Raw genomic sequence first — 6999 nt, 5'->3', positions numbered from 1 at the left:
AAACCAACACTCCTGGTCTCTAATAGATTTCATTGCATCATCAAGGGTATTGGCAGTAATTCAGATGGGCTCTAAGTGCTGCAAGAAACTGATTGCTGTCCTTCCCTTGGGCTGTGGGAGCCTGCATCGCAATGAGAGAAATGGGAGTCCATGGCCCAGGGGTGCTCCCATGAGCCCAGGGCAGGTTTTGGCAAGGATTCTGGAGCCCTTCCCAGAATGGGAGTTGTTTCTGCCAAGCAGCCAGGTGCTTCACCAGCACTGCCAGCACTGCCAGCATTCCAGAGCCATCAGCACCACCAGCAGCCCTCTGCTGCTGGAGGGACCATGACCCCTCAGGGAAGAGAAAGGAGGAATGGTAGAAACCTGTCAGGTGATAGGGAATGGAGAGGAGTGAGCAGGATGGGAGTGGGGAGCTCCTGGTGATCTGGGCACGTTCTCCTTCATGTTATTGACCTGGGAAGAGCTGCTTTAGGATATTGATCCCAAAGGAGCACAAGGTACCAGGAAGTGCCGCTGGTCTGCACAGACCCCTTTTTCCTACTGCTGCCCCACTGGGAACAGGTCAGTGCAATGTTTTTCCTCCTGCCTGCCTCACCTCCCTCTCCGCCAGCAGCTGCTCTCTTCCTGCCACCCTCTCCTGGTAACCCCAGTGCCCTCCCCAGCTCCCCCCTCCTCTGCCCTGCACTTCCCTTCTGCATCCCCTGCTCAACATCCCAACCCTCCCACCTCCCTCTCCAACCCCACCATTTCCACCACCCTCCTTCCCTGCACATCTCACTCCTCCCCACTCAATCCTTCCCACTGCAGGGAGCTGCACAGGAGCCACATGGTCCATCCTGGGATTCTCCAAGCACTGACTCCCCATCCACTCTGACCACAGCCAGGGGCCACATCCCACTGCCTGCCCAGTGTCCATCCATGGAGGTGACCACTGTGTCCCCATCTCCTGCCTCACCCACTGAAGGGGATGATCTGTGTGAGACAGATGTCACCAACGTGGCCATACACAGTGTGACACTGCTCATCAGCCTCTGTGGGCTGGTGGGGAATGGGGCTGTCCTCCAACTCCTCAGCCTGAAAGTCCATAATGCTTACGCCTTTGACCTGGCTTTTGCTGACTTCCTCCTCCTGTTCTTCACAGTCCCCTCCATCCTTCTCTTCCTGATGGAGGGCTTGTCCTGCTCTCCTATCATGCCCCTGCTCTACTTGCGTTTCCTTTTCCAGCTGCCAGTGTTCTCCTGCTACTGGACTCTGTTCAGGCTGACACACACCAGGAGTTTGGCAAATATTTACAGGCTCTGCCTCCACTGCAACATTTCTGAGCGCCTGGCATGGTTGGTGTACCGTGTCCAGTACTGAGCCTTCTTTGCTCTCTTCACTGTCATTCCTGCAGTGACAAACCTGTGCCCATCACACCAGCAGGAGCACTGCTGGGCAGCTCTCATCTCCATGTACACCCTCATCCTGCTCCTGTTTGCTGCACCCACGGTCATTTCCTCCACAGTCTACTTCATTAAGGCAAAGTGGGGCTCCAAAATGCAGGAACCCAAGAGGCGTGACATCATTTTCTTCCTCATTGTGCTCTTCATTCTCCTTCTCACCCTCTGCAATTTCCTGCAGGAGCTTGGCTACACCACTGTGTCTTTCCAGGTTTTTTTCCTGCTCACCTGCATCCAGAGCAGCATCAAACCCTTCATCTACCTCTTGGCAGGAGGGTTCCAGAGGCCCTGCTCCCTGAGGTCCCTCCGGCTCTCCCTCCAGAGGGTCTTTGATGAACAGGAAGTAGAAGCTGACCTCAGCAATGCTGCCCACAAGGACACAGGGGTCTGAGCCTGGTTATCCCTTCCACTGCTCTGCTGAAGGACCCCTGGAGAGTGGCTGAAGGTTTCCTTGAGCCACTTGATTAATAAATATCCACGGCATCCCCCTTCCTGTTGTCCTGTATTCCTGCAGGAGAAGGGAGCAGGGGCATTGCCTTGGATGATTTTTGAGGGATGCTCTGCAGGGAGCACATTGGAGCATGGCTTTCCTCCTCCCTCCTGGATACACATGGCTCCAAGCACAGCAGCTGGGCTCAGTTCTGTTCCCCAGCTCGATTCCCCATGGAATGACCCTCATTGCCTCGGGCCCAGGGAATGAACTCCATGTCCTTTGGCTACACAGATGAGTTTCATGGTGTTTGGAGGGATCTCTTGCCTGCAAAGAATGTGACACCTTAAGCCCTGGGAACACATCCAGCAAGGGATGGCTGTGATTTCCCAAATCCTTGCGGGGCTGGTGCCTCTTGATGGCAGGACAAGGGTTGGGATCACAGGGAGCATCCTTCCCCTTCTATCTGGCAGAGCCCGCCCTCCATTCCCAGCTGATGGGAAGAGACACCAGGTAGGGCTGCAGAGCTGGGGAGGAATAGCAACATTCCCTTATTCTTTCAGTGGGAATTTGACACATTTCTGAATTCCAGAATTAAATTGTTCTGAGTAAAGTGCAGGGTTGATAGTGAACTCCATTGAACCCTTGTGCCTGTGACCAAAAAGAATATGGAATATGGAAATTCACATCACCAGATGCTTGGACCATTGAATTTCACAGGAATTAGGGGGTTATGCTGCTGTTCTGCAGGATGGGGCCATCCTCTGCTTCCCCAGCATCAAAGTCCAAGGAAGCCCTGGAGCACCTCCATCCTCAACCTGGCCACCCTAGGGAGGAGCTGTACAGGGACTCTGCAAAGCAGCTTCAGCCAAAATCCATCTTGGACTCATCTTTGTCCCTTTGTAACTACTTGTAAATTAACTTTGAATTTATGTCTTTTGTTTGTTTCCAATGTGGTAACTCCAAACCCAGAATTTGTTAAATAAACAACATCTGGGCTTTGCTACAGAGCCTGTCCCTGGTGAACAATGTTAACAAATGGCTCATTTCTCACTTTCCACAAGATTTATAGCTTTTAATACCCTATGGATGGCTCTTAACTGAAATAAAAGGCATGATCAGGTGTCCTAGGGTGGCTATGATCCTTCTATCCTAGTTTTCTGTTCTGTATGTGCTGTAAGTTGTGTTCTGTACCTTTAAGACTGGTTCTGAGAGTGAAGCAGGGAAAGAAGAAACGTGAAGTTTGTTTTGAAAAACAGCCTTCGCTCCTCTGTGTTTTCTTCTTCCCCAGGATGGGGTTGTTCATCACATGCATGGACAGTGGACAGATAGAGGGGTTTTTGCTTTTAGTTAGTTTAGCTAGCTGAGACAAAGAAGTTTCCTCGACTGGTTTTTTCCTTTGTCTCGAGACTGTTTAAACCTGCTCTGGACTGAAAAACCCAGAGGAGCACCAGGAGCTGCACCTGCAGCCCACTGGGCCTGGACCTCCGGAGGGACCAATAAAGGATTGACCAAGCCCAGCTACACCCAGGGCAAGGAATTCCTCAATTTGCCATCTGACTCCAGAACAAGAGGTTTTATAGTTTCATATTATTCATTCTTTATGCTTGTTGGCATTTTGTTTGGTAAATAATGGTTTTTTCCACTTTTCTCCCAGGAAGTTTTTTCCTGGACCAGCTGGAGGGGTGGGGCCATTTGGGTTTGCTCTGCAGAGCAACCCCATTTGGAGGTTTCCTCCCAAATTTGCCCTAAACCAGGACAATGTTTTATTGGTGCCCTACTGCGTGGCTCCAGAGAGTGAAAAAACTTGTATTGATTGTTGATTGCATTTTGGTTGTACTCTGTGTGGGGATAAAGGAGTCAGTAGCCATGTTGCTCCTTGAATTCCTAATGTCCCTTGGAATGGCATCTTTTCTGTGTTTCTGTTCCCGAGGCTTTTTTGAGGTTTTAACACCTTTCTAGTCCCTAGGTTTGTTTCCTTATCCAGAAATAGCTCCAATGTTGTCCCTAACACATAGCTTTTACACTAGAGGGGCACAAATTAGGATTGTTATTTTGCTGGGCTCAGTGATCATGATTTATAAAGTTTATAAAGGTACTGGAGTTTGTGCCAGGTATGTTTGGTTTATGGTCTCTTTGTCCTACCCTGCATCCTAGTTCCAGCAGCATGTTTTGGGGATTTATTAATAATTGCACCCAGATTCTTAGAAGAGGAAGAGGGGATGAAGCCTTTCAGCTTTTCCTTTCCTCTTCTCTTTTGAGTCAGTGACCTCACTCTTGGAGCAAGTTCAGTGTCCCCTGAATGTTAAAGATACCACCTTCCTGGTATTTCATCTGGTGAGCTTCCTCTCTATGGTTTGTAGCTTGTCTAGAATGAGGTCTGAGATTTCCAGAGGGGCTGATGAGACTCCTGACCCAGAAGTAGACCCAGAAGTAGGCCCAGGTGTGGAAAATCCTGAGTGGTGTGGGGAATGGGAGAGAATGGGCCGGACCTTGAAAGAATTTTCCGATCCCCCAGCTTGGGCATTTTCACGTGACCAATTTCAGACCCCAGATGAGGAGGGGGAAATATCTGGAGGAGAACTGCCATGATGACTCTAAGGAGAAAAATCTCATTGCAATAATCTGGGCCCTGGCACATGTTTATCACAAACTGCTAGATCCTGTAGGGCAGCAGAAAGGGGCAGGGGGGCAGGGAGATAAATCAGCAGCTGCCCCAGTCACTCAGGCTGCAGCCAACACCCCAGCTACTCTGACAGCAGCTAAACCAGACAGGGAGCCTAAGTCAGCAGCTAAACCAGACAATAGGCCTGAGACAGCAGCTAAACCAGACAGTGAGTCCAAGACACTGGCAATTGCCCTGGTAAAGAAACACACACACAAAACCGATCGACCAGTGGACGATGATCCAGGTGAAGGACCCTCAGTGCCTCCTGACAAACAATCAGAAGCCCAACCAACTGATACACAATCAGAAGCTGAACAAACTGGCACAAGACCAGATCCCAACCAGCTGGCACAAGATCTGGAGCCACTATTGAGTCCTTTTCCCTGAAGGACCTTCATGGCCTAAGAAAGGATTACACTTGACAGCCTGATGAATCTATAATTAGTTGGTTAGTCCATCTTTGGGGAACTGCAGGTGAGGCCACAATGCTGGATGAGACTGAAGTGAGGCATTTGGGATCCCTGTCACATGATCCAGTTATTGACCAAGGAATGATGAGGGAGGCTGCCCCTTGCAGTCTCTGGGAATGGGTCCTGGGAAGCGTGGCACAAAAACATCTGTGTTTAGACCATCTCTATATGCAGCAAATCCAGTGGAAGACCATAGAACAAGGGATTCAACGCTTCAGAGAAATGGCAGTGGAGGCGATTTGGTGGAGTGATGGAGTCATCTGTCTTCTCAGATGACCTAACAACTAGGAATCCCGACTTGGTACCGTGCCCATCTGTGATTTAAAAAAAAGATTGTGTGACTTAGGCCACAAGAATATGTTCTGTTTTAGCAATAATGAAGTGGGATGACACAGAGGAGACTGTGCTTGATATGGCGAAGAAGCTCCATGCATGGCCCTACACATGCAAAAATTGCAGCTGTGGAAACATACCTGCAGAAATTAGAAGACAAGGTAGAGAAGAATCACAAGAAACTCAGGGAGGAGATTTAAGAGGACCTTGTCCAAATCTCGGCAGTTCAGATCAGAGGTTCTGGTACTAAATGCAGACATCCCTCAGACAGGGAGAGAAGGTACACCCCAGTGAGGTGAGCTGTGGTTCTTCCTACATGATTGTGGAGAAGACATGAGGAGGTGGGATGGAAAATCCACTGCTGCTCTGCTGCAATGGGTGCTTGACTTGAAGGACAGCAAGACTCAGAGAGGAAGTTCCACCAAAAAGGAAGCAGCTCCAGTGGCCTGTAGCCAAACTGCCAGGTATGATGATGATGATGACACATCTGATTTCCTTGAAGGAATCTCCAAGACATATGCCCAGGGAAGGATGGATAGCCAGGCTTAGAGGGGCCCTGCATCTCGCCAGGTAGAATTAGGGGAAACATGTTTTTTGGACTGTGTGGATTTGTTGGCCTGGCACATTAGAACCACAAAAATATGAGGCCTTGGTTGAGACTGGTGTGCAGTGCACACTAATCCCATCAAGACATGTGGGGGCAGAATCTGATTCTTTTGCTGGCATGACAGGGGGATCACAGGATTTGACTCGGTGGAAGCTGATGTGAGCCAGACTGGAAATGAGTGGAAGAGACACCCTATTGTGACTAGCCCAGAGGCCCCATGCATTTTGGGCAGAGACTTCCTCCAAAGTGGGTATTTCAAAGACCCAAAGGGACTCAGGTAGGCGTTTGGGATAGCAGCTGTAGAGACAGAGGGTGTTAAGCAACTGAACATTTTGCCTGGACTATCAGAGAACCCATCTGCTGTAGGACTTCTGAAGGGGGAAGAGCAACAAGTGCCAATTGCCACTTCAACAGCCCATCGCTGACAGTACAGAACAACTGGAGATGCTGTGATTCCCATCCACAAGATGATCCGTGAGCTGGAGAGCCAAGGGGTGGTCAGCAAAACCCACTGACCCTTCAACAGCCCCATCTGGCCTGTGCACAAGTCTGACAGGGAATGCAGACTGACTGTGAACTATTGTGCATTGAATAAAGTGACTGCGGAGGTGCGGTGCTTCTCTCAGGGCTTTGGCCCGCTCTCCCTGGCTCGCTCTGTCACCGGCGCTGCAAGCAGGTACGGTTCTGTATTTTGGAATACAGTTCCCTTCATGTGGGTTCTTGTCTCAGCAGCAGCGTGAATAATGGGAGAAATAAAGGAATGAGACTCTGGTGGAGAACTTCAACTGGGTTTTATTATCTGTCTTGTCACCCAGGAGTCAGCCCGCCAAAAGCCCACTGAACTCGAGGGGTTTCAACTTAAATATGGGGGTGGGGGAGTAGGGAGATTACAGCTTGGAACCAATCCAGATTAGGAAGGGAGTGACCCTGAACTAAAGTGACAACCCATAGAACAAATCAAGGAACAAAGGGGGAAGGAGAACCGGGACCCTGCCAATCCTTGTGTTTCCTCACCAGAATTTTTTAGGCTTAAGGGTGAGGCCTTGAAGTGA

The 6999-nt window shown here is 49.8% G+C and overlaps 1 pseudogene across 1 annotated transcript; it reads left to right on the top strand.

Annotated features, from left to right (window-relative positions):
* The first annotated feature begins 487 nt into the window (after nt 1–487).
* Nucleotides 488–1830, top strand: LOC310910832 (mas-related G-protein coupled receptor member B4-like; annotated as a pseudogene). The gene is made up of 2 exons (XR_014592780.1): nt 488–561; nt 808–1830. The product of XR_014592780.1 is annotated as a mas-related G-protein coupled receptor member B4-like (transcript).
* The last annotated feature ends 5169 nt before the right edge of the window (nt 1831–6999 follow it).

The sequence above is a fragment of the Zosterops lateralis genome, assembly GCF_965231275.1.
Source record: "Zosterops lateralis genome assembly, chromosome: 6".
NCBI classification, from domain to species: Eukaryota; Metazoa; Chordata; class Aves; order Passeriformes; family Zosteropidae; genus Zosterops; species Zosterops lateralis.
Note: the sequence above shows the minus strand (reverse complement) of the source record. Positions and strands in the feature narration are given on the sequence as shown.